At 41.1% G+C, this 25,818-nt stretch overlaps 1 long non-coding RNA gene across 1 annotated transcript in view; it reads left to right on the top strand.

Moving 5' to 3' along the window:
- The first annotated feature begins 1,875 nt into the window (after nt 1-1,875).
- Nucleotides 1,876-25,818, top strand: part of LOC147758830 (uncharacterized) — a 60,081-nt gene continuing 36,138 nt past the window's right edge. Inside the window, exon 1 of the long non-coding RNA XR_015328097.1 lies at nt 1,876-3,333. This is a non-coding gene — a long non-coding RNA (uncharacterized LOC147758830). The remainder of the gene's footprint in view (nt 3,334-25,818) is intronic.

The following is a 25,818-nucleotide window of genomic DNA, read 5'->3' as shown; positions in this document are numbered from 1 at the left end:
ACAAACGCCGCCATTCCTGTTTTTTCTTTGCGGCTGGTCTTCACATGTCTTTCTCTTTAATACATTCTTTTTCCTCTTGACGTTGATCTTATCAATAATTGAAATAAAAACGTCTTGAGCACTCGCTTAGGAGTCCTTGAACGACTTTATTACTTCTAATGTAGGCATATCTTCGGTCAAATGCATGTTAAAAGAAATAAGGAAGCTCAACCTTTTAATCTTTATTGTTGTTATAATGCTAATTTTCTTTACACAGGATACTTTTCTTTGGCGTTTAGTGTACACGACAGAGTAACGTGGTGTACAGACTTTTTAAAATTGTGATCAATTGATGTTTCGAAGAATTTTTAGCCGAATTAAATCGAAAGGCTCGAAAATCGGGTAATAAAAGGGCTGTTTCAGGCTGTCTTTAAAACCCATTATAAGATCATGCAGAAGATAGATACTGCCGGATCGATTCCGCGTTCTATGATAATTAATTTCATTTTCTAAAATTAAATAATCAACAATTCTGTAAGTTTGTAGCGCAATATTGACAATGCTTACGACAGGCAAATACGAGAAACAAACGAAGGATTTTTCTGTTCCTGTCTATGATCTCTCGAAGATGAGGAATATACTGGGAATATTGACAAATTAATAAAGGTAGTTTTTTTTTTTTTTTTTCAGAGTCATTAATGTCCAGCGTATTCTATTGGCACTTACGAAATACTCTGAAAGTGGATAAGTCACGAGGCAGATATTTCGATTAAACACTGCATCGGTATCATATCGTGAGGTTCGTGCCTTTTAGAAATTCTTCTATTGCTCCTTAAAGCAGCTCTTGCGGACCCTGGACTGGTTACTGAACGCTGGCACTTTTCGCCTAAAGTCGGCGAGTCTTTTCCTTGACATCCATAATATTGATGCAGCAGTATTCAGGACGCATGAAGAAGAATCATAATGAACCTAGTTAAAACCACTGCTGTAGTTCTTGTGTGTATTGTGAGTCCTTCGTTATAGGCAACGGAAACTCCAGATGACATTTTATCGACAACAAATGCCCTATGATCTATCGTATAAGTAAATACCTTGAACATTTGATAGATACAACGAAACGACTTGAGAAATAGTATAAACTCATTTTCTAGTCAGAGTTCTGCTTTCAAAGCCTCGACAAAGCCTTTATATAGTTCGTCGTAGTTAGAAAAAATCCTGTTACTCCATACTGTGATACAAATTTTTCAAGTTTTGTGCACGCTACTGAACATTTTTACTTTCGATTATGAGACATCGAGTGTAGGGGTCTGTTAATTATCGTTAGAAGATCGAGTCTCACAGAAGTGCCATTGTTTCCTTCGGTTCCTTGGTACTCGGTTCCTCTTTTACCTCGTTACCTCTTCCACATCGAAGCTGGATTCGATTGGGACAGAAAATAAAAGAAGCGTGTGTCCTTCGTCTTGCTTCTCCGTTCATCGCGGATATCCATTTTCTTTGGATGTTAGGCTCTGACCGACTCTAATGAACACCCATTCGATATAGAGCCGCATCGTAGGGTTGCACCGCGTCACATCGGGAGCTTTTTGAATTATAACCAGGTGTTCAATTGGGCAGTGCAGCGAGTGAGCCACGTATAGTAGTGGGAGTTCTAGGGCGATCGTGTGGATGTTGATGTCTAGCGTACGACAATAGCGGTAGGGGCGACAAAATGCCTGCGGAATTTTAACCTCAACTTTGAAAAACAGGCACGTGAAGAGCAGGAGGTAGGAATCGAGGACCATCAATAAGCAATTTAAGTTACTACGGGCGCTGCTGCTAGAGAAAGGCATCTGCAGCTGCTAAAAATACCTATCTTCCCCCTTCACAGGTCCTTGTTTCTTGAGCCCAACCCTGAATCCTCCCCGAAGGCTGTCGGCAGCGGGTGCTTTTTCCGATCATTGCGTGGTCGCCTCTGCTTCTCGACCACCCCAGCCATGGCTCACTAATCCTCTCAGCCGATGCAGGTCCCCGTCCCAACCTCCGCTAACCCTCTCACCCAAATCCCTTCTAGCCGCACTGTCCTCCTCCCTTCAGTCCGAGGTGGTCCAGATGCGAAGACACCCACTACAGGGTGAGCAGCAGGCGTCGTGGCCACCGTGCGTCTGTCTTCGGGCTACTACAAGCCTTTTTGCTTCGCCCTTCCCCAAGTGCCTCTTTACCCGCCGATTTCCCTTTCCCGGGGGCCCACTCCACGTGGAGGCGCTGGGTAATCGAACTAGCTCTGTATCTCAAACGCGGTCTCCACCAAAAGTGCCAGAGCCCTTTCGGCGGGACCTTTTCGGCGTGCCGTGAACGCGGCGAGGTGGTACGAAGCACTCACATTTCCAAATATATATAAATTGGGCAGGTTCCAAAGCAACTTTGCAGTAAGACCAACGACAACATTGCTACTTTTGCTGCTGGTGTTAAAAACGTGGTACCTGCCAGCTGGTACATGCAAGTAAGCTTGCATGCACTTACCATGCGTCGGTGATGCTTAGCCATGCCCTCAGCCAGTTTCTCGAACAACTACCAAAAAAACGGAGGCAAGAATAATGCAGAAGATACAGTGCGTCTATTGTAGTGATTGACAAACATCCGCTAAAATACGAAGGCTGTACTAGTCAGAGTCCTACTATTTTTTGACGGCTGTAACATCAACAAGTTACCAAGGGAAGTGCTTCTATTTTTTGTGGAGTTAACGCTACCGAAACAGGTTTTGAGGACGGCACCTTTTCGTATTATAATACATGCGTATACAAACGGAGAGATCTCCCTGTTTTTCGTATTTCATTCGTTGTTCGGTAAGTGCGGCAGTATTTGTGTCGGGAGCTCGTCGCCTAGGCGCTGCGAGAATTTTCGAACACCATGTGAAAGGACGACCCGCTACTATCTGAACAGAGAACGACGCTGCGGAACAGTCAGACGATGAGTTGAGCGAAGACACGAAGTGACTCGTGTCCGGCTGCCGAGAGGTGACGGCGTTACCGCTCGCCGTCGTTTTCGCCACGCTTCTGTGTCGCCGTATTGAACAGCTAAGGGTAGCAAGGAACAGAAAGGATAGACTGCTGGAAGCATCGTCTATGCTGGAAGCAGCAACGGGTGCATTAGTGACGCTAACTGATGAATCTGTGGTGACGGAAATGAGGCCAACCAAAGAGAAAATTGTGGAGGTTATGATGAAAGAAGCGAAAATGATCACTCTAAAAACTTCCTTACCAGGGAAGCGACGACTGTGACTCTGATATTGAAGAAGAAGAAGTAATTGCGGACGGCACCTGAGTCTCTAACGCGTTAGGAAACTGTAGGCAATTTTTCTTTGTCACGTCAGTCTTTGTAAGTACCTAGCATGATTGCATTCTACTTCATGACACTGAAAAACTGAATTCAAATGATGACATGTAGAAACTTATAGCATGTTGGATTGTGAATTGGCAGACAGATTTTGAACGGGGCTTACGAGAATTAAGCTAATTGTTTTCTTAATCGTATGCTTAACACAAGTTGAGAAACCGATTTGTTTTACTTCCTATGGACCTTCTAAGTCATGTATGTCTTCGCAAGTGTGACTTCAATAAATTGTACATGCAACAATCAAAATGTAAATGTATTTCTTATTTTCGTTCAATTATATAAATTATGTACAAATATAAGCGTGTTTCGTTCAATTTGTCACGATAACTACGATGACAATCTGCGTTGGTTGTGACTTTGTATACATTCGTGCATATATAGATATGGCTGTCTAACAAAAGCTAAAAACGAGGAGCGTCTCTATTATGTCTTTGTGCAAGATCTTTTTTTTTTTACCAGAAGACCTTCGTGGACGATTCCGATTGCGGTTCGATTCTGTGTGGAATAGATATCATGCTGACGTCCTACGTTCCCTGTCACTCTCGTGTGTTTTATATTACTGTTTCCTGATGGCTCTGTGGCACACACCGCAATTTTATTTGTTGTTCATGCAGAAAAAAGGACGAATAGCCGAGGTTCACTAAGCAAGCCTTCCGGATGATGCCAACGTATCTTTAACCCAACAAAAGTAAACGTCCTGTCAGCAACACTTCTCTGTAACCAGCTGTTATGATATCTACTTATTATTATTACCACTATTATGTTCCTTTGTAAAAATTTTTCATCTTCTCCAATCATCACAGTTCTGAGTTTAACTAGCAGTATGCTTTTTTGACTGCTCGATTGTTCGGTAACGACATATTGGTATCAGTTGTATGTCAACCTGATGACAGAGTAGAATCAGTGGTTCGTCGTGCGGTACATCAGTAGCCTCTCACTTCCGTAGTTGAATTAAATTTCTATATATGGAAATGTGACAAAAACAGTAGCACGCTAGAGTTTTCGGTTCGCTCGTGCCACGAGGAACTTTATATAAGCTTTATATAAGCGCAGGGTCGTATGTAAGAAAAAAATCGGAGAACCCATGTCAGGCAGGCAAAGCATGAATGTATCGAAAGTCCATCCAGTCACTTGAACATATAGAAGTAACAGTAGCTGTTTCATCCCTTTTCTTCATTGACCGATAAGTGTCAACTACGGCTGTACTAAAATTACCTGTACCAATATAAATGTGGACTGCAAACGTGTCTATCCATAGGAACAAATCGGTGCCTATAGTTCGCATCGGTTACGCGGGTTAAAACATTGCTTTCCACTTGTACTTTCCTTCAGTAAACGGTCCTCAGTGTTGGATTTATTTACATAAGCTTGGCATTTACATTCGTCCGACTTGGCCGGCTCTCTCTGACGAGCGCATCGACCATCGGGTCAAGTAATGCGGTCGGCAGGTATATCGTCAGGAACAGACACGGCAGGACTGGAGGTCTTGGTAACCCAGCAAGATGCTAGTTCGAATATTCGATCATAATGATGGAATGATCAGATCCTACATTTAGCAAGAACACAATTGAATTCAAGAAACGTGCTTAGTCTTTGCTTCCTAATATGTAATAATGTGTAACTGGCATACAGAAGGCGGTCGAGGAGTAACGTCCACCACGTAAAGAAGGCCTAATTGTATCCTACATCTTCCCGCCAAATCTGGGTTAAACCGTTTACGTCAACAACTGAATGATGATCAAGAAGAAACGCCAAAAGTATGGTATGATCTCAGCGTATTGGACTCTGATAATTGTATCAAATCTCCTATTTTGTTTTTGAAACGGTAATGCGAATACACATAGAAATGCACAGAAGAACTAAAATTGATCCTCATTCTGGAAGATCTCAATTTTTGTCGAGCTTGCCCAAAGAAAAGTCAACATAAAAAAGGCGTAAAAGAATTGTTATGAGTATTTTCTTCTTGTGAATGATATGGCCATCGATAGTGATATGGGGACTGTCGGTGATGATCGCGGAAATTGATGTGACTTTAGAAATGTCTAATTGACAACTACGAAGCTATAATTGATACTGTATACCCTGCTACGCGCGCATAGTACGAGCGTGAAGAAATAAATGAAGAAGAAATGAGTTCTTCGGCAATGATGGTTGCCCGTGCGAAAAGAAGCTCATACCAGCGCGACTAATTTTCTATAAGGGTGTATAAATGCGGAATTAGAATCTCCTTCGTTTTGTCGACGTAGGACTTAGCATAAGGCAAGAGATACATAAATAGTATAGTGCTGAACATATATGCTATAAATCACATTCGTATCTGAAAAAGAATCTTCTGTTGAGATGAAAATTCCCACGACTAACTTAAATACTGCAACAATTTCTAGATACTTCAACACATAGAAGATGACAATAAGGTAAATTAGTAAATTAATCTTGTAAAACAAATAGCATGTTTCTGTACAGATTAACAAAGTTTTGATCCGTAGCGAATACATGCACGGGTTGAAACATAGCATGATTAAGTTCATACCAACTGAAACTTAGAGCTGCCAGATTTTGCGCTTCATAAAAACTACTCTATCGAGCCACGAAGAAATGGCCCAGCAACTAGGCAAGGCCATTGTATGATTTTAGGGCAGAGATATTTGATAATTTAGTTTAGAAGAACCTTATCTTAGTTTTCTCTCTGTAAGCTCAGATCAAGCCATACATGTTCTCTGAGCCCTTTTATTATGTATATTCTACAATGACTTATCAACAACATCAATAGCAGACCATTAATTCGACTTCCTCAGCTAGTTGTTACCTGTTACTAAATGGGCTTCGTTACTGTCTTTCTGAAAGAACGTACAAATGCATTAATGCTATCCAACTATTCGAAATGTACATGGGTTCTGATGTTGGCGAATCCTAGTGCTCCCACAGTAAAAAAGGAAGCTGTGTCTGAAGGACATGATACGTGCTACAAGAAATTAGGTCTAGAGTTAATAACTACAGGCTCAACACATGCGCCGTGCAAAATATAATCCCGCAGGAGGAAGCGGGCCCGTGCTTGCATTAAGCTTTTTGTGAACGGGGCAAGTGACTATTCACCATGTGCTAAGCTCCACGCTTTCTATGTGTTCATGTCCGGTAAGGGTATTTGAGAAGTGTCTACTAAAGATAGCCAAAAGACCAATTTTAAGGTAGCCTGTCGTTGCTGAAATCCTGTGAAAAGTTCAAGTATTATTCAAGAATTTGCAACAAATCTCGTCATACTATTATTTACCCTCACTATTTTATGTTTACGTCCCCTGTCATCATTCGTAACATTAGCAGCAAGGACGAAGCACACTCGAAAGCAAATTGTTACATTGAGAAAATCGGTCACCAAAAAAATCAAGGTCGGCTGGCTGTTAAGTGGCGCAATCCCAGATTATATATGCATTAAGGAAAAATATATTCATATACTACCTATTAACGCTCTTCTACGCGTCAGCCAGAAAGCGCCGTATGCGTTTAGATGATTCGCGCTGGCTTAAAACCTCTAAGGAGCTCCTGGGTCGAATACTTTGATAATCGCATGTGGAACAACTTATGATACTTAGGTAGCCCTAGATTCATGCCGTATATCCGGTAACATTGACAATGGAATAGTTCCGATTGCTTGTCCGAACAGTTTACACAGGTACATGGATGGCATTGAGTAAAGTGACGGGGAAACTGCATAGTCGGTTGGGCAGCATAGACGAGTAGCAATGGTGCAAGCAAGTTCTGCAAGATGTTGTAAAGATCTTGACTGACTGATTGATGATGATCTAGCATTCGAAGTATGCGTTGATTTAACGAAGGTGCCAAAATCTCTTGCGGTTAGATAGGCAGGCTGCTTCCCCCCATTCCCCAGAGACAAAAAAAAACTTGATTAAAATTGCTTAATTTAATCGTGCAAGTTCCTTGAACGAAAACACTGTCTCACTTATTACTCTTCTAGCAGAACGGTGAAAAGTTAGCTTCTTTGCACGTATACAACTACATAAAAGCGTCCTTTTTAGATGATTGGGCCTAATTCCGTGATGAACCGAATCTGGCTGCTTTCCTCTTTTTTTTCATCTTATCAACAGCCAACAGCTGGTTAGTAACACGCGGCCTTAAGGGAGCAGAGAGAAAGAGTTCCAGAACCTATTTTGTATCGTTTACTGATGATTACGGGGCCGAGCCTGGAGCCCCGAAGGATTTTTTGTGTACGAATATTTTCGCGTATTCTAACTTCCTAGATGGCAATTGACACTTGTAACGATAGGATTAGCTAGGCATAGACTAGCTGGCTACTCGTATGAAACTTTCCAAGATGGCCAGTAACAAAGCCAGTGTATGTCGATGTCACGAAGGACGTCAGTCGAGCGAAAATGAGGTTTCCCTTGATTGTTGAAGAGTAGAAGAGGAAATAAGATTGTTCCGTCCCATTATTATCTCGAGCGATGATGACAGCAGAACGGCAGGGTACGCTGGATAATCCGTACATATATTTACACCAGCAATTTACCTACGTAGATATCAATACACTTAACGTTAACACGCGTAATGGTGTGTAATAGCGTATAATTGTTCGACATTTACCTTCATTGCCTCCGTGCCTAAAAGTCGCCCCGCTAGAAAGCTTAATAAAGCATCGTGCGGGATCGCTACAAGGTAAACTACGCATGTTGATAAATGCTTTTTGTGAGCGGAAGGTAACACTTTTCTCTCTTTGCAATTATGATGATCAGCGTAATGATACATGTACGTAACAAAAAAAAAAAAAATAAGGATCAACAAAAGGTTGAATGAGAAGAAAGGGGCAGAATATCAATCACCATGTTGGCGACCTGAATAATAACTCCAGGACGGAAAAGGTTAAAAATGTTTCCAAATTTGCATGTATGCAATTGAACGTCAAATATTACAGAAAGGGTATTTTGTCTTTGTATTACTTAAATGTAGGGTAGTTTTTATTAAATAATTATATACTAGCTAAATAAACTAATGTATCTATCAATATTACGCATATTCATATTTAGCAAACCATACGAGGAAACATTTTGGCAAAAAAAATTGTTTACTCTTTACATTTTAATCAGCTCTCAATAAATTCACCTGAGTGAAAAACAGTCGACGACGCTCTATTTCTTCTTTATTATCGTCTAATTACGTAGACTCTTTATGATTAGATTTACTTGAGACATTCGGGGCTGTTAGGCTGAATTTTTTAGGTTCTCCCCAAGGCAAAACTCAAGATTAACTTTTCCAGCCAAGCGAGCGCCAAGATAAAGAAAAGCTATCAGGAAGAGGTCAAAGTTTAAGTAGAAGAAGGCGTCGTCGGCAAATGTTTAATCACCCTGTGTTCTCTATGGCAGCGGAGCGGAAGTTGGCTTCAGGACCTTTGTTAGACCGGTAACCTGAACAGAAAATACCACTTGCAATGGGCCCTGAGGGTATGGACTTCGACGAAAATTGCGAATGGAAGTGTAGCTTGATCACATGGCAACAGACAAGAACAGCTTGCTTGGATTTTTATTCTTGGCTTGCCATAGATAATTACCTGCCCAAACACTGAAACTGTAGTAAGTTGACTTAGTCATCCAATTTTGTTATACCCTCATCTGCTCTTCACTGCAGGTATCTTGTTATGGCAATTTTCTTCACTACAACAGATAAAGTTTGACATCGCAATGTGAAAAATGATTTAAGGGCAAATACATTTTCTTCTATTGCCTTACCTTTTTTTCAAGTGAATTTTAGCATAGGTCTTTCGAATAATATATTCGTTTTTCCAACAGCATCTGATTGGTCTAGAACGTATCTTTTTTACTAATACCAGAATGTCTGCAAACGTTTCATAGGCTAAGTCAAGCGAGGCACTTGCTGCACTCGCAATGTCTGTTAAGTATAATACAAAGGTTCAGTCGTCTACGCACGTTTTGGACAGTGCCTTATTATGCAATGACAATGTATATATAAAATAGCAATAATAATAATAAGCATTCAACATTATCGGCGATTGATTGCAGCAACAAAAGGCTGGTTTTAAAGAGCAAAAGAGCTTTCGTGTGTGTACTTTTTCAAAGCTGCTCAAATACTCTGAAAGGGTGGCCGGTCAGAAGGTTCAAAGAGGTATTGCGCAATGAGCCTTCGAGGAGCTCGAAGCATTTGCGGGATTTTCTTAGAGCAAGCAGGTACGGGATTGAACTGGTACACGTTCGATTGATATTTACAAATATTTTTGGCGTCCGTACTGTTCAAGACTTTTTCCGGTTCTGTCTTATCGTGTAGGTGTATTGCGATAGGAGTGTATTTGTGTTGGTATATATGCCTACGTTCTAGCCTTTTGTGTCTGACCACCTCATTCCAAGGCCACTTGGCGCCATTTCACCCACACCTGGTTGCCTTCGAACCTCCTCCCCTTTTAGCTGGGCGGACAGAGTGCCACTTTATCCTAACCCAAACCATTTTTCGAGCGGAGAAAATCATGACGTACTATCAGACCAGCCACTTGGCTTCGCTGCCCACTATCGCCATTACCGGTAAGTTCATTAGTTCCACTGCGGCGAATATTGTCACTGCCAAATACGACTGCCGCCTCATCCTCTGACCTTTCTAACACCGATAGATGAGCGCGCTTATCGTAACACTGAATGCACACCCACCTATAAGTGGGTAAGCTGGCCGGTTCCTTTTTGTGATCCGCTCGCAAGGTTCGCTTTATCAGTTGTAGTCGCACAAAAGCCCCAAACTCGTTGACGCAAGATGAGAAATAAACGGGGAAAGTGGAGCCTCAAGGTTAGCTGGTTCCTTATGGCAAGCCCCGTCTGTAAGCTGGCAGGGTAAGCCATTGGCTGGCCAGCGTTTGGTCAAGGTCGGTGTGGGCGGTTAACATCGCCACACCGATGATATCACCAATCGCACCAACCTATTTTTCGTGCACGTCAATGCCTGTTTTAAGGTCCAGGCTAAAGCGGCATATTAAAATCGATCAATTAATGTGTACATATATATATGTATGTACGTGAAACATAAAGGTGCCGGACAAAGTCAACGTGTTTTGATAGCGTAAAAGCACCCAGTGTCACCGTCAGGAGGTGGTGTATATGTTAACAAATACAAATGTAATAAATAGTAATCACAACTACTTACAACTTAACGCAGAAATACCTTGATAATAGATAAAAGAGGCCGATATTCAGGTTCAAACCCATTCTCGAATTTCAGGCGACTATTATTTTGATTGGCACTGCCATTAAAATAGCAGCAATGTGAAGAAGGACGCAGGCCGACAGTAACGGCCTGTACTCCCTGTGCGTCTCATATAAATCAGCAAAACCGTAATGGATATTCTGCGCACCTCTAGTAGCTGCAGATCTGAATTAATTCCAATTCAGCGCATCTCTCTACTATGCTTCCATTTGTTTCTCGGAACAAGAGTTTGGTGAATTCGTTAACCGACTTTTCGGATTTAAAATTGGCCTTTTGGGCCCATCTCGGTAGTTATCATAGGCCCCTTCCCCATGCTTAGAAAGTTTATCCATATGTTCTAATAGCAAAGGAAGAAGCCATGCCAGAGCTACAGTGGACGGTAAAGATATAGCTTAGGCGTCTGTTGTTGATACTCTTTCGGGAACCGTAGCAGCACCATTATAATGCAAAAGATAGATCGAATGGACATTGAGATCGTGTCTTCGTGCTCACCATTCGTTGACGTAAGCGGCTCTCAACATTTGAACATATAGAGTAGGGTACTGGAGAAAATATATGAGGCAGAAAACCGTAGGAAAGTGGGAGTTGAGTCCTTTGGGGCATGGGATGACGGGGAAGCGAAAGGTAAGCGACAAAAGATAAAGCCAAAAGGTAACGAATCTGTCTGTCCGGAGATTGGAGTTTTCTTCCCTCCTTCCAGTGATCTATTAGATTGGGCTAGAAAAAAGAAACCGAAGACGTCGGTCAAATGGCACAATATGCTTTGAAGCTCTCCTACCATGGTCCAACAAACACAAGGATCGATCAAAAAACGCGAAAGTTTCACAGAAGCAATATCTACATAACATCGTACACACACATAAATACATTAAAAGCGCAGATAGAGGTCATAACAAATCTTTTCCGTCTCTCCTAGTTTCAGCCCATGCGATCCTCAGCCTCACTTTGCGCCATTGTACCCTCTCGTCATGTTGTCCTCTGTCGCATCCTCTGTCAAATTTCCAGATACTTTTCATTGCTGAGCTAAAATGACACGTGGATAGATGGGGCGAAATGGCCGAAAAAATTTCTACAGCAGTAGTACAGAAATAGGTTTGCTGTAACGGAGAGAAACGAAGAGAAAAAAAATTCACCCGGAGAAAATTTGCTGGCTACATAACGATGGGGATATGGGACGAAAACGAAACATTTACGATCAGTTCAATATGAAAGCATGCTCTTACTTTGTTTTTTTGTGCCTTTGTTTGTGGAATATTCGGTTCACGTGCGCGTATAAAAGGTAATAGGATGAGTCTGCTAAATCATTGTATTTACCTATGACCAGCGTGTATTACAGTCAACGTATACAAATACGAATGTACAAAGCTAGATAGCGTTTCGACGGCTTAAAGCATGTCGGCTCTCTCATCTCTACTCGGAATCTGGATGCAAACTTGCAATGTATAGTAAGGCACGTTCTAGCGGGGATGATATTCAAATATCTTCCACGACCAGTAGCCTGAAAATAGGACAGTGTGCTGATTCTCTTCCCCTCTCTGCATCTTTTCAAAGAACTAATGCTGATAATAATTATGTACCCTGGCAAAAGATTATCAGGAGTAGTGTCTCAGCGGTTGCCAGCAAATGCAATGATTATGTACTGTTCCCATGAAAGCGATCGTGAAATGCGATTGCTCGATCTGTAGCGAAGTGATCATAACGGTTACGGCCGTTACATGTCATTCAATCGTTGTATCTAAAGTTGGAAAAAAAAATACAATTATATATAGTATTCCATTAAGCCATAACAACTGTTGGCGTACGATAGATGACGGCACTGTTAGCTATCGTAGTAGCTACAGCGTGTAGCTAATGCATTTTTGCCAAACTAAAAAAGAGCTTTATCAGTGCCGTTTGAGGTTTTCATACCTAATATGAGAAAACAACTCAGACGTGTGGTCGTCCAGGCTGTTAGTTGATCGTGCGTAATAGAATTTGTGAATGTCGTACCTGTTGCAAAACAATGTTACTATCATTGCCTTATTCAGGACTATCCTCACTTGCTTTCAGTCAAAGATTTGTTCTTCAATTTCAAGATATTGTTCATAGTTACTCAATCATTGTATGCACAATTATATCACTCTCGCTTGTGAGAGCCAACTCGCACCGTGTATAGTTTGGCGTTCATGGCCGTAGGTCGAGTTGGAGGGGGGGGGGGGGGGGGCGACGACAAGGGGCAAATTGAGGCAGTGTGATTGAGGCTTAAGGCGCCACCAAGAGGCGTGAGAACACTTAAGAAGCTGTAATGTTTGTGCACGTAGGAGACAGTACTACGACGAACTCAATAAAAATCTAGTCTAAATTTTTATCAAGTGCCGTAAAAGATGCGGACATGGGAGCGAAACCGATAGGCTGTTCCCATTATTGCAGTCACTAAGATGGTAGTAAGGATAATAGGTAAATGAAACATTTCGCGTAATCCGTAGACTTTCTTAGGAACAAGCAATCGAATTCGCCAAACATAAAAGTTAGGTATGCCGTCCTTCTGTTGAAACGTAACTTGATTTGGTTCTATTGTATTATCAAGTTATATCGAACAGTGACTATACAGTTTACAATGTTACGGAAACGATATTCTAACAACAAGCTGGAGCAAAATGTCCGAAAGGAGTTTATTTCCAACGCTTTATGCCCATCGCGGATCTCAGTGTAATGATTAATTCCGCTGTAAAAATTTATTGCATCTTTTGGCTGTTTAGTTAAAGGCTGTCGTGACAGAAAATTAGTATTTACACTTCTGCTTCAGCATAAAAACAGAATAGATTTGATTCGTAAGGAAGCTAAGCTTAGGACAATGAAATTTAGCAAAACGACGATCGAACGATGTACTTCGATTTACTAGGACTGCGAAAGGCTAAAACGTCCATCTGCAAAACATATGCGGATGCAAGGACCATATTTAGTTCGTTTTCATATAAGCAAGCAATGCGCGAACGAGTGTACAGTCTGCCATAGATTTGACCCGATGCATTCTGCCTATGACAAAAGAATACGTGTGAATTTTGTCGGGCTTATGCGTCGTCAGATAGGCGTATTAAGACCCGATCAGCGTCGATATAAAGAAAACTTCCTAGCTCTTTCCTGCGACCGTACTGCCACCACGTGAAGCAGTGACTGATTGTGAGCGCGTTCCATAACTACTTCGTCATACCGATGTAGTGAGTGAGGAGCCTGAAAATATTCTGCGACGTCCCATAGAACGGCACTGCATAATAATAACCATAATAATTGTTTCGATCATAATCACACTTATCGGATATCTGCGTATGCTATTACACAATCGGCTGGTCATATTTCGAGTCCCAATCCACGCTTTTGGCTCCCGCAAATCCGTGACGATGCTTATGGCGAGTGTGCGTACGAAAGCTCCAGGACTTTACACAGGCCGAGAGACTAGCTGGATTAGACCCTGTTTCTATCAGTCTCCCTCTGTGTCTGTCTATTTTTATGTTAACTTCTCTTCTTATTCACCAGCTGCTCGATCCGTCGCGATCTAATCGCAGAACGAACACAGGCGTACAGGCTCTGACTGGCGCCGCTGTCACAGATTATCATGCATCACGATAGAATTGCACGCTTGCTAGCAGTAAGAGCGGCACGTTCAGCGGTAAAAACCTAGCGATACGCAAAACTGATACAGATATGTTCTCAGTGATGTTGTCAGTTTCGAGCACCTGGCCGAACATTGAATATTTGCAGACGTGTGCTTGCGTGCATGAACACGGTCGGAGTCGACAGGAAATTTGCGTGATATGGAAACAATATTCACAGCGACTCCGGCCAATCCTCTTCTAATGTAGCTGTAAATATGTGGGGATTCAGAACCTAAAACATCCCGTTCGTGTTATTACTCGAGGTGGAGTATGGCTGACTTGACAGGACTTCAGAAACAGGAGCTGTGCCTACGCTTTGCGTATGCCTTGAGCACGTTTGTACACGAATGTGCCTATCTGATTTTTCGTATAGTCCATACAAGCAGTATTCGACATGACGGCTTAGATTTATGCGTAATCTAGAAAGGTCTAAGGAGCTGATCTCATCAAGTTCAGGGCTGCGACTTCTATGAATATCAGAAGTGATCTCGGAATAAACGATAATCTTTGAGTCAATGACCAGTACATCCTTATAATTAGGTTCCCTCCAATACGTCCCGATAATAGGCTTCCTCCAGCACATCCCATATCAGGTTCTTCCCAGTAGTTTCCGAGAAGCAATAAAGGTTTAAACAGTCAAGTTTGCATCACCTTTAGTAATTAAAAGAGCTGATAAATCTGATTTTTACTTTTCTGTGCAATAGCTAAAAATATCTTCATGCGAAAATCTTGACCGTGGTGTGCTGGCTTACACCAAGGACTTACTGTTCTTCAATAAATTACCAAATCATCGTCTGTCATCCCTAAACTAAAAATCCTAGGCTCCTTCAACTCGACCGGACGTAAACCGACTTTGCGTTAGTGTCACAGCCATCAATTGGAATCAGGACCAGCCATACTGTCTACTGTAATGAATCATCCGTAGCTTAAAAAAAAAAAGATTTATCTGGAGTAAGACTGAACCCGAAAAATATTCACTAGGTGGTGGTAAGGTTTCTGTTGTTGGCGAACTTTGTATCCGTTCGACCGCGACGTAGGTCCTGCAGGTCGATTCTGTGTCCTTCACAATATCTATACAGGCGGTACTTTTTTAGATGGGTTTGAGGACACAAGGTTCGCGTGTACATTATTTATAATTTCTTAAAGACTGTATCTCACCTTGCCAGAAACCTACAACGTAAACCTCGTCATGCTCAAACATAATCCGATCGATTAGTTAAGTGGTCGGTGATGTGGTAAGGGGCCCTGATAAAAGATAGCAGATTAAGAAGTGGGGCCACTACGGGTAATTCCGATATCGTTTTCTGTTCAGCTGTTGGACTAATGACGCTAAATAACATATACAATAGTTTAGTTGGTGATACGTTTCGACCGTTTGTAACCGCGGTTGCTCAATAACAAATGCCAAAATTTCTTTTGAGAGAGCTGGTCGAAATTTTATTATATTATTATCACATTGAATACAAATGAAGACGCCCGTTTGATGCAGCATATAAGCACCCTATTGCAAATAAGGGCTGCCAGAGACCGCTAATGAATTATATACCTCATTTTCTCTTTTTTTGTCTATTTATTTATGAGATTAATTACTCGCTAACCCGATTGCAGCTTCTTTGCTCACCTTTTATTTACGTAATTGACTGTAAATTTCAAAGGTTATATCACCGTTTTGTAGGGTTCTTCTGAGCCATAAGATGCACAGGACTTTTTCTAAATACTCATGATAAGATACTCTTAAAAGGATAATAGGCGAACATGTACATCATTAGATCCAATTCAATTGACAAAAGTAAGGTGAACGTACGCAGTTTGCGATCGATGGAGCCCAGACGACAAAACAATACACACCAAGTTCAGTGTTGTTTCTCACTGTGCTCGAATAGAAAGCCTCTGGCATACACTTCGGTGTAGTTTTCACTGCAGAGAAATAAGCGGTGCTGGACCGCTTGAATAAATCTGTTATCCAGAAATGACCTAATCTGTACCGCAACGTAGCAACAACATAAGAGTGCACATCCTCTTATTTCGATAGACTTCTATACATGCACTGTAGACCATAACACGGCTGCTGAATAAATGACAGTGAGAAAATAGCTTCTTCCACAGTACTTCCTATATGATTCTAACTAACATGCAATCCTGATTTTGCTTGTTTTGGTCTTATAGACTACATAATGCCCAATGTAAAAATCATTATGTCAGCTCAGGTAGCAAAAAAAAAAGATCTGAACTTCTCTCTGATTAACGCCAGAGGAAAGCCTTAGTTGTTGTGACCGCTGGAGGCAGCATTTCATGAAAGTTTGAAAAAAGAGACTGTTTTTTTTTTTTTTTTTTGATTCAAGCTGAGTGTGTCACTGCAGAAACTACAGTCGGCTAAATATTAATGTCTAGTGAATCTATCTGGAAACCCCTGCAGCTCTTGTCATACTCTCGTGCTTTGACTTAACACTGGCAGGGCATTATAGTGCTTTCGTTTATATGTAGCTTTCCATCTGTGCTTATCCATAACTAACTTACCTACATCAAAAGTTACTAGTGTGGAAGTTAGCGGGAAACGAACGGTGAGAACACAGCCATTTGATATCGAGCCAATTGGAATTTCAGTTATATCATGCTTTCTAATCAGCACTTAATGAGCACGTAGAGAGGTATATTGTTAGATAATTTGATTAGTAAAATTCTGACGGATTGAGCGTATTACAGAAAATTCTTCGGCACCTCACTGCCGCGTACAGTCGACCATGACGAGGAGTGGATGTTCGAAGCTGACTGTAAAACTTCCGCCTCCTTCGTGCACAGGAAAAAGTCAGGTATCGCTTTTCGACAACGAGACAATTCAACAGGAAAAAGCGAATGGAACAAATGGTTATCATCTACTGTCGCGCTTTTATGCAGCTGACGCAAGCTATGCTGTTGCTGCTAATAGAAAAAATATTGTTCTTTTTTTAGCCATGGATAGAAAAGGTGGCTTTATAACACAGCTGAGGTAGCGGCTACGCTAAACATGCAGTGTATTACGGGGCACAATTTAGAACTTTTTTCGTAGTCCTGCGCGTTACCACTTGCTGGCTTGGCATATCAGAACTGGGCAAAATGTTTTCGTTGTAAAATGGAAGCATACAGGTGTTGTCGTCGGCTACATTTTGAGAGTGATATTGATTTTCGATGATTGTATAGTACACTGAAATTTACATAGAGGATATGTACATTAGCTAGTTATTCATGTCTTCACCGTTCAACCTGCGATGAGAAACGCCGAAATATGGCTCAGAGCCGTCTAACAAGTCTATTAAATATGGCAAATGAAAGTGCATTATTTCTACACACGATGTAAATATAGCTCGCATTTTTCATGACGCACACATCTTACGGTAACTTTATTCTTCATTGATATGGTCCGAAGTGGCACTAATAATTTCAACGGATTCGAGACATGTCCTTATTGGAAATCTATTGGTAAATGTTGTCGATTGTACTCGATTTTATAATGGTGTGAAGAGTTTCCATAGACGACTGTTTCTCAACCTAAATTTTGCCGTCTAGGTGCAGCCTTTGCAGGTAAGGACCAGCAGTCTGTAGAATCGTACACATGTCACTCAACCCTACTCGTTTTTTGGATCAAGTAGATGACGAAATTAATTCGTTCGTTGACCAGTTTGGAAAATTCGGATTTTGGAAAATCGCACTATGTGTTGCAATTTTTGCCTTTCGCATGGAGGGAACATAACCTCCCGATGTTATTACCCTTTCAGATAGGCTTTAAAATAGAATGCCACGGCAGATTTAATGGATTTTTTAAGCACATAGTGGTCAAGCTGTCTAAAATGGCGCATAACGCAAATATAAGGCACAATATTTGGACGGCTTTATGCATAGTGGACGGTCGGTACGGCAGTTTCCATTCAAGGCCATATCATGCGTCCCAGGAAAACGAGTAAACGCGTCTTCCCATTGTACGTAGCTTTCTGTAACATTAATAACCGTCTATAGCATACCCCTAAAAATAAAACTAATTTGAAAACAGGCGCGTTCCCGAATGGAATTGAACACTGACTCTCTACGGAGGTTAAGCCTGTGCGTAATACCAGAGCGACTACATACCCAAAGGTTCACGAGAAATCGAGTGTCATTCAGCTTCAATGATCCCCGAAAAATCACCATGTTGATAATTCATTATAGCTAAAATGGGAACATGCATCGGCGTCATCGGAAGTAAAAAAAGTGCGTACTAACGTACTTTTAAACGAAATATCTGTTCGGCACAACTTGTTTCAGTCCTCCTCCTCCTCGACCCCCCATCCCTCCCTGTTTCCCCGCCATATGTCTGTTCTCTTGCGTTACACCTGAAAATGTTTAAAATTATAAAATACAACCATATAGACGTGTACTAGGTTTTTGTTAGGATAAACAAAATCAATAACGTAATTACACAATATTTTATCAAAATGTTCTTGTTGAGACTTATGATTAGGTTGAGGTAAGTTGTTCTTAAAGTTACCTGTTTCTTTAGGCTGTCGCTGAACCTTGACTTTGCAATCAACATGCATCTATGGAATTCATCGTCCGTGGTACAGTAACAACTTTGATTAGCCTGGTTACTGCCATTGTGGAAGCTAATTTTTACACTGTTGCTACGGTTAGAACCGCTTCATTGGTCTTCAGTCTTGTCTAGCTAATGCTAGTTCCATGTTTCGAGTGGCCCGAAACAAATGCTCACCATTGCAGTCGTTGTCTTTCACTGATTATGGTGACTTAACTGTTCAATAACTAAACTTTGAAACTGCCTATCCATGAAAACAACGTCATTTATATGATTAAGCGGGTCGAAGATGATGTGGAAATAATCAATGATGCAGTGGCAGCTAGCTTTTACTTCGCCTGTCGGCCTTCATCTCATGCGTTGCAGAGCCAACGTCGCAAACATCTATATGCACTATAAAAAAGTCTCTTCAACAAAAACACTGGTTCTAATAGAATCCTACTAGAAAATATGGATTTGTAACGGATACTGTTTCATAGCATAAAGCCCCTATAAAAACCCCGCAGTAACATAAGCCTACTGAGCTAAAGGCCCTCGATAACCTAACATATGCGATTTCTTGGGTGTGCTGGGCAAACAAGGTCGTTAACGTAAATCGAAGCCTTGAAGATTTTTCTCGTCTGCGGTCGCTTGACGACTTTTGTTCGTATTGGTTGGCGATCACAGCGAACTGTCGATAGCGTGATGTGAATAAATAGGGGATTTGGAGACCCAGGTCGAGCATGTAGGCAGCAAGTGAAAATGGCGGAAATGATAAAGTGCGTGCACAGCCAGTGACCCGTGAGTGGGTTTTCGAATCTAGGAAGAGTAAATGTAGGATTTAACGAAGCTGTCAGCCCTGCTCTTCGGGTGAAGGATCGTAGCAAGAAGACCCCGTCGGTAGACTTCCTGACAGCGGCATTAGGAAAAAAGATAGAACTGAGCCTGTGTGCCTCACGTCTTACAAATATACCATCGTATTAGAGATAGAGATCAACACGCCTACACAGTTAAACAGAGGGAGTCGGCCGAATCGAACAATGGCGACCACTTCTCCCAGTCACAACTACAGTGCAGGAATGTATTGGTGACAATATCATTTTTCTTGCTGATCCTTTTTCCCTGTATTCACTAGGTCAATTTAGACAGGGTAGGCAGTTTTATAAAGAGGAGGCTTCATTAGATCACAAACCAAAAAAACGTCAGAATATTACAACAGTCGAGTAAAGCCGGTCCGAGACATGATGGAAGACACGCAGCGAGAACAGGAAGACAGGAGAAACGCTACGGGTGCGTATATGTAATAGAGCAAGGTGAATTAAACGCGCAAGTCTATTTACATATGCGGTTCATGATGAGAGGGAAAGGTAACCTAAGAAGACAAAATGAAGGTTCCCGCAGTTGCACGTGTTGCATGGCAAACAGCTCTGAGAGCGGACAGCAAGACCGGAGCGCTAGTTAACTCCTGCCGATAAGATTGATTAAAATGGCGTTTGTAAACCCGCAACCGTCATTACCTCTGTGCATGTAACTGGCGTCGGTGCGATCGACAAACGTAAGTTTAAAGTTAAGAAAATGCAACGTCACCAATAAAAAGCACTGCACGTATGCGTTTGTAGTTAACCAACGTTATTTCAGTCGCCCACTACCGCCATGTAGGAATTAGCCCAATTGGTGTAGACTTGTACAACCTTTATTATCTTCTAGAACAGATCGAATAATAAATAAAATAAATGTTTCATTTCAATTCGGACGCTACATTAATTAAATTGGTAATGCTTGAAGTACCCAAACATGGGACCTAATTACTAACTATTAATAATTATTTTTTATATTATACATTTGATCATTGTTGTTGCCGCATGGGCCACATGAACAACTGATTAACTTGAACCAGACAAATCTCAGTACCAAAATGGTGCAAAAAGACGTCCTGAAAAATCTTTAGTTAACCGGGCATTATAAATATATTTTAAGTCTTCCGCACGCAGAGTTGCCTCCATTTACCAATTTTTTTAACATTTGATTTCAATATGTTACACTGCATGCTATAGCTTAGGCTGTACCTAAGATATACAGATTCGAATCTCTCAACGTCGGTTTTGTAGGAGAGATATAGGCCAAAGCCTGTCGTGTGTGCTATACGTGACTCAGTAGTTAATAGAAGTAGGCTACCCTTACGGCAGATATGTTTTGGACTCGAACAGGTACCATTACATAGAACTATGAACTGCCACGTACTTGGATATTTGGCTTCATAGGGTTCTGATAGTTTAGGTGGAAGGTCCAATGTTTACAGTTACGAAGAAACCTCTCGCAATGACTATTACAATCACACGGATCTCTATCATTCATTCCTGTGAGATGCGATGTCACGGACCATTATTCTATGCCGCATCCCGACCATGTTTATATAAACGATCTTCAGATATAAATAAAATTTCAAAGCGAAGTCACTTTTATTACGGGAACCTATAGCTCGCAATGAATTACAAGGGTAATATTTGCTATCGTTTTGTATGTAGAACCACATCTGTGAGCAAAACGTAAATATTTTTTATGCTGGTTGAAAAAAATTTAAGCTGGCCAGAAGTTTTATCCTTATCACGCAGGGTTTGGGTCACATGAAAAGGAATAAAATTAAATTAAATCATTCGTATATATCTTGTACAGAGTATTAGTGAAGGGATATTTTTATGGAGCGCTACAGTAGCAAAAACTCGTTCCGATCCGATAAATCATACGAGATCCGATCTCCCATTGTAGCAATAACTCACTTCCGGCCCTCTGACCCCATGACAAAGTTGCAATAGATTCAGAGTAATGTTCCTGGAAGCTCTGAAGCAGCCATGGTTCGATTCGCGCATCTCTATCTCTATCTCTATCGTCGTTTGAATTTTAGCTTCCTTGGCCGTACGACTTTGTGTGTATACTTAACTAAAGCACAATAGACGCACTTATTTTCAACGTCCAATACGTATTTACGTGTCTTGTAGTTACTGCTGAATATGAATAGAACAAAGGGAAAGAGTCTAGTCATTTATTTGCCGATCAACTGGCATAATGCTAGCCAATATATCCAATTATGTAATCCGGATTATCTGAAATAGATTATTTCTATACTTCTACAGGTTATTATGTTATGATTATTATTCAGTCTGCAGACTAGGCATGTATCCTAAGGTAACGAGACCTATCTGCAGTGCAGTGGTAAAATTCAGCTGCGACCCGTACGTACCCACAACCGTACGTAAATAGGCAATATTAGTTTAGCGAATGGGTTCATGTAAGCAAAGTTGGTTGCCTTTGTGTATCCTGTACCAATATATTATTGCATATCAATTATATCATGGATGGATAGTGGTAAGTGTACAGCCCTTGGCCATATAGCTTGCTGCCGTATCTCAGCGTGCGCAAGAACAGTGTGGAACGGGAGAGTCATGGCGAAAAGGTGATACATCGAGGAAGTAAATGATGACAGTAGAAGAAGCCGGAATAGGATGCGTCGCACAGATAAATATGTGGGGGTTATTAAATGTAATCTTGCATAATCGAGCAGACGTCTGCGGGCAGACAGAAAGTCACATCTTCCTAGACCAAGAAAGGATTGTTCTATATATATTTATTTACCGAAGCTGCTTGAGAACGTATTTGGGTCTTATCCGAATTGAACAAATCTGATCGATAGAGACGAGGCTACTCATTGACAGAAGCACGGATTCGCTGTTAGCTGACCAGGTTGATTATCGTGCTTTTCGTAGCTGGGTCTTTTGCCAAATCACTATTTGTTGGAAAGGCATTACTCCCAATCCTTGTCCCATTTGTGCCGTGTCTTGAAGTAGCAAAATAATAGACAACGATAAAAGGTTATGGATTTCAACTATCAGGTTGGCTATGTGGTAGGTCTTTATTTGACAAGTTGTTGAGACTGCTCTCGCTGAAATAGATTTCAGTCGTTTACGATCATGGAGACCTTGTTTGACATCTGATTAAACTTTTTAGAGATTTGTATTGCGTTTCCTAAATTGTTGTGCGTGATGCATACATAGCGTATCGATAGGCAAAATAGTCAAAATTTAGAATGAAACAAGCAATCAATGATTAGATTGAACTCATACGATACGAGTTGCTTTGGGTCTCCTAGCACTCTTTAGATACCTATGTCATTAACTGAATTGATAGCGGAGCACATCCTATACTTTTTTCTAATAAGTATCATATGTAGCTTTGCTTAAAAATTTGTGTTTTACGGTTAATACACGACGCCTTGCTCCCAGCACAAAACCACGTGTGTCCACGATCCCAAAATGACGACGTGTCCCTCAAGTTCAGCAGGTGAACATGACGCAGCTAGATCCCTAGAAAGCTTTCACCCAAGAAACATAACCCTTATAACGTCTAATTCACAAAGCAATTTACCCGGTCGCATCAGTTACAGATATTAATTTACTATCACGTATTTCTTGTTGAATATTTTGTCATGGACGCAGGGCTAAGAAGATCTTCTTACTAAGAGAAAGCTTTGAAGCGCCTTGTCTCATATAGCTATTCGTCGGTTCGTTCGAACGAGCATCCGCGTTAAGTCTGCGACTTACACGAGGAGTTTCGAATTGCCTGTATCTTATGATATTAAGAGAACACAAGCAACTGCTTGACCCAGTTAGTTTCGTTTTTATTTCTTTAATATTTCTGTTTGGTCTCTTTATGAAGTGGTCCTTGGAACTATCTTTTTTCACCTATACTATTAAGTACTTGCCTCTACTAGGAATCTAGCCGTAACGGATCTCGCTATACTTATCCGCGGTTTCCCTAAGTGGCTTATAAAACGGCATGGTAATCTTACAAGCAGCTATGAAACTTAACAGTTTCCTAGTTTTTCCTTTTTCTAACGATAATTTCAACTTACGTACGGTAACGTGCTCGTTAGTTATAGTTGCCATGGCAATGCACTCAACAAGATGTATATTAACTGCGATGCCTTACACTTTCATAGTTAATAAGTAATATGCTTATTTACCACACATATTGGTTCAGATTCAAGTTCAGGCGTAGACACGCTTCGTTTCATACTGAAAGTATGCCTTTTGACGCAGTGTGTAACAGGTAGCGGATGTAGAATTGATGACAGTTCGGGAAAGACTGACTAAACACTACCCCTCACAACAAAGCCAAAAACATTCCGCCTCGATAACTTCAGCCTATTACATAGTTGTACCGCTAGTTGATCTTGGCCACTAGGTGAGCTAAACGACGGGTAACTCATCAGAGCTTACTTTTATATAGTAAATATACGACACTATGTGGGTGAATTTCGTAGTCATAAGGTCCGAGCTACGATTTCAATCCAGTGATGCCAACGTCTGTCTGTTTCTGAATACGCAGAATTGCTGAGAATAAAATAAAGGCCAGGTCTTAGTGAGTCCAGAGACGTGGCTGTTCACAGAATGCGCTAATAATGAAGTAAAAATGGCACGCCGTTATAACGTTAATACACTTATGATTTTAACGGTTTAATAACTGTGATAAAAAAAATATAGACGAAAGAGGAACGCTTAGTGGGATTTCAACAGCGGTAGCACAGCAAAACGTATTTTTCTGGTTACTGTTCCACTGACATTAGTATGATGTATAATGTAATCGATCGTTACCTGTAGCCGTTTGTACACGGGTGCATGTAGCTTAAGTGACTCTCCTGTATACATCGGCATTCAACACTATCGATCGGCAGCATTACTTTACGAAGACACGTATGGTACTCTGCAATGTAACCTGCAAAATTAGCTTCGTATGGATCGGAATAGTAGGTAGGGCTTCGACCGGTTGGTTGTGTACATGGAATGATGTTAGGTATCGTTTCACATTAAAGAGCATAATTATATTCTTTAATTTTATGTAGACATCGTCATTACACACGAGAGATTGCAGTTCAATCAATTATTATATTCTGCTAGGCTTCTGGCGGACACCTCGTGAAGATGTACGCTAGCTCAGAGCGAAAACGGATTGTTTGGAGGTAGCGTATATTAGTGGGTCGTGTTACAGCCCTTTTACTTTATAAACGGGTATAGCAATATTAGGTTTCGAATCAAATCTCAAGCCGATGATAAGATCGTCTGGTTAGTAACTTAGGGATAGGGATGCTTCGCGATGCGGCTTGAAGTCAAACCCATCGTACTCGTTTATCAAATGCAGAATATGAAAGAAGCTTACTCTAAAAAAATCGGTTGCTTAGGTTTAGAGAATTAAACCTTGAAGGCATACGACGCGTCTGATTACCCAACGAGTTATTTTTATTGAAAATGCTCTTTGCTCCTGCAATTTATAGAATACTTTGGGGAACATAATATCTTGCCAATGCCTAATTGCCCTGCAAGGGCTCGTACAAACTAATCAAAGGATATTTCGATTGTTTTCGATCGGTTCGAGTCCTTGGCCCTATTCCTAAAAAATTGTTTAGTAAGGAGCAGTCATCTTGGCTGATTATATGGGAGGTTTGCGAGCCTTTAAGAGCTTCTGCAACGGTTGTTACATTGGTTTCAGATCATTCCAATGTGTTTTCAGAAGCACCATCTGCTTCTGTCTGTGCACGTGCCTAAATAAACTTGCGCAGTCAATGTCACAAGATATCAAGATTCAAATCACGTAGGATTATTATTAATCTTCTTAAAATATATCTTAAATAATCTTAATATATCTTCTTCTTAATATATATCTTAAATAACCTTCTAAAAGCCAAAGTCGAATCATTGAATTCGGCTGTAAGGGCATGCTATGCAATTTGTTTGGCTTCCTTAGGACATTCTTGTAGATACTGTGTATTCATGTTGATAGTGATCTACTACTAACCGTAGTAATGTTGAAGATTAAGTTAATAGTGAAAGGATTTGAAAGTTTTTTGATGCAGTATGGAGCGAACTAGCTTCAAACAAGTGGCTTGACCCGTGCCACCCGAGTATATATGTTTATGATATGCCCGTTACAACGCGTCCAGGAATTTAATGAACAGCTACCCCCCAAACCATTAACAGCACTCCCGTCGCCTTCGCTGCCCTTCGTCCCTTTTTGCTCGCCAGCCTCGTCCACGGAGATCGAGAGCTGAGCGGCTGG

Source organism: Varroa destructor, unplaced genomic scaffold (genome assembly GCF_002443255.2).
Source record: "Varroa destructor unplaced genomic scaffold, Vdes_3.0 BEIS01000001.1, whole genome shotgun sequence".
Taxonomy (NCBI): Eukaryota; Metazoa; Arthropoda; class Arachnida; order Mesostigmata; family Varroidae; genus Varroa; species Varroa destructor.
The sequence above is the reverse complement of the archived record's forward strand: the minus strand, read 5'-3'. Positions and strand labels throughout refer to the sequence as shown.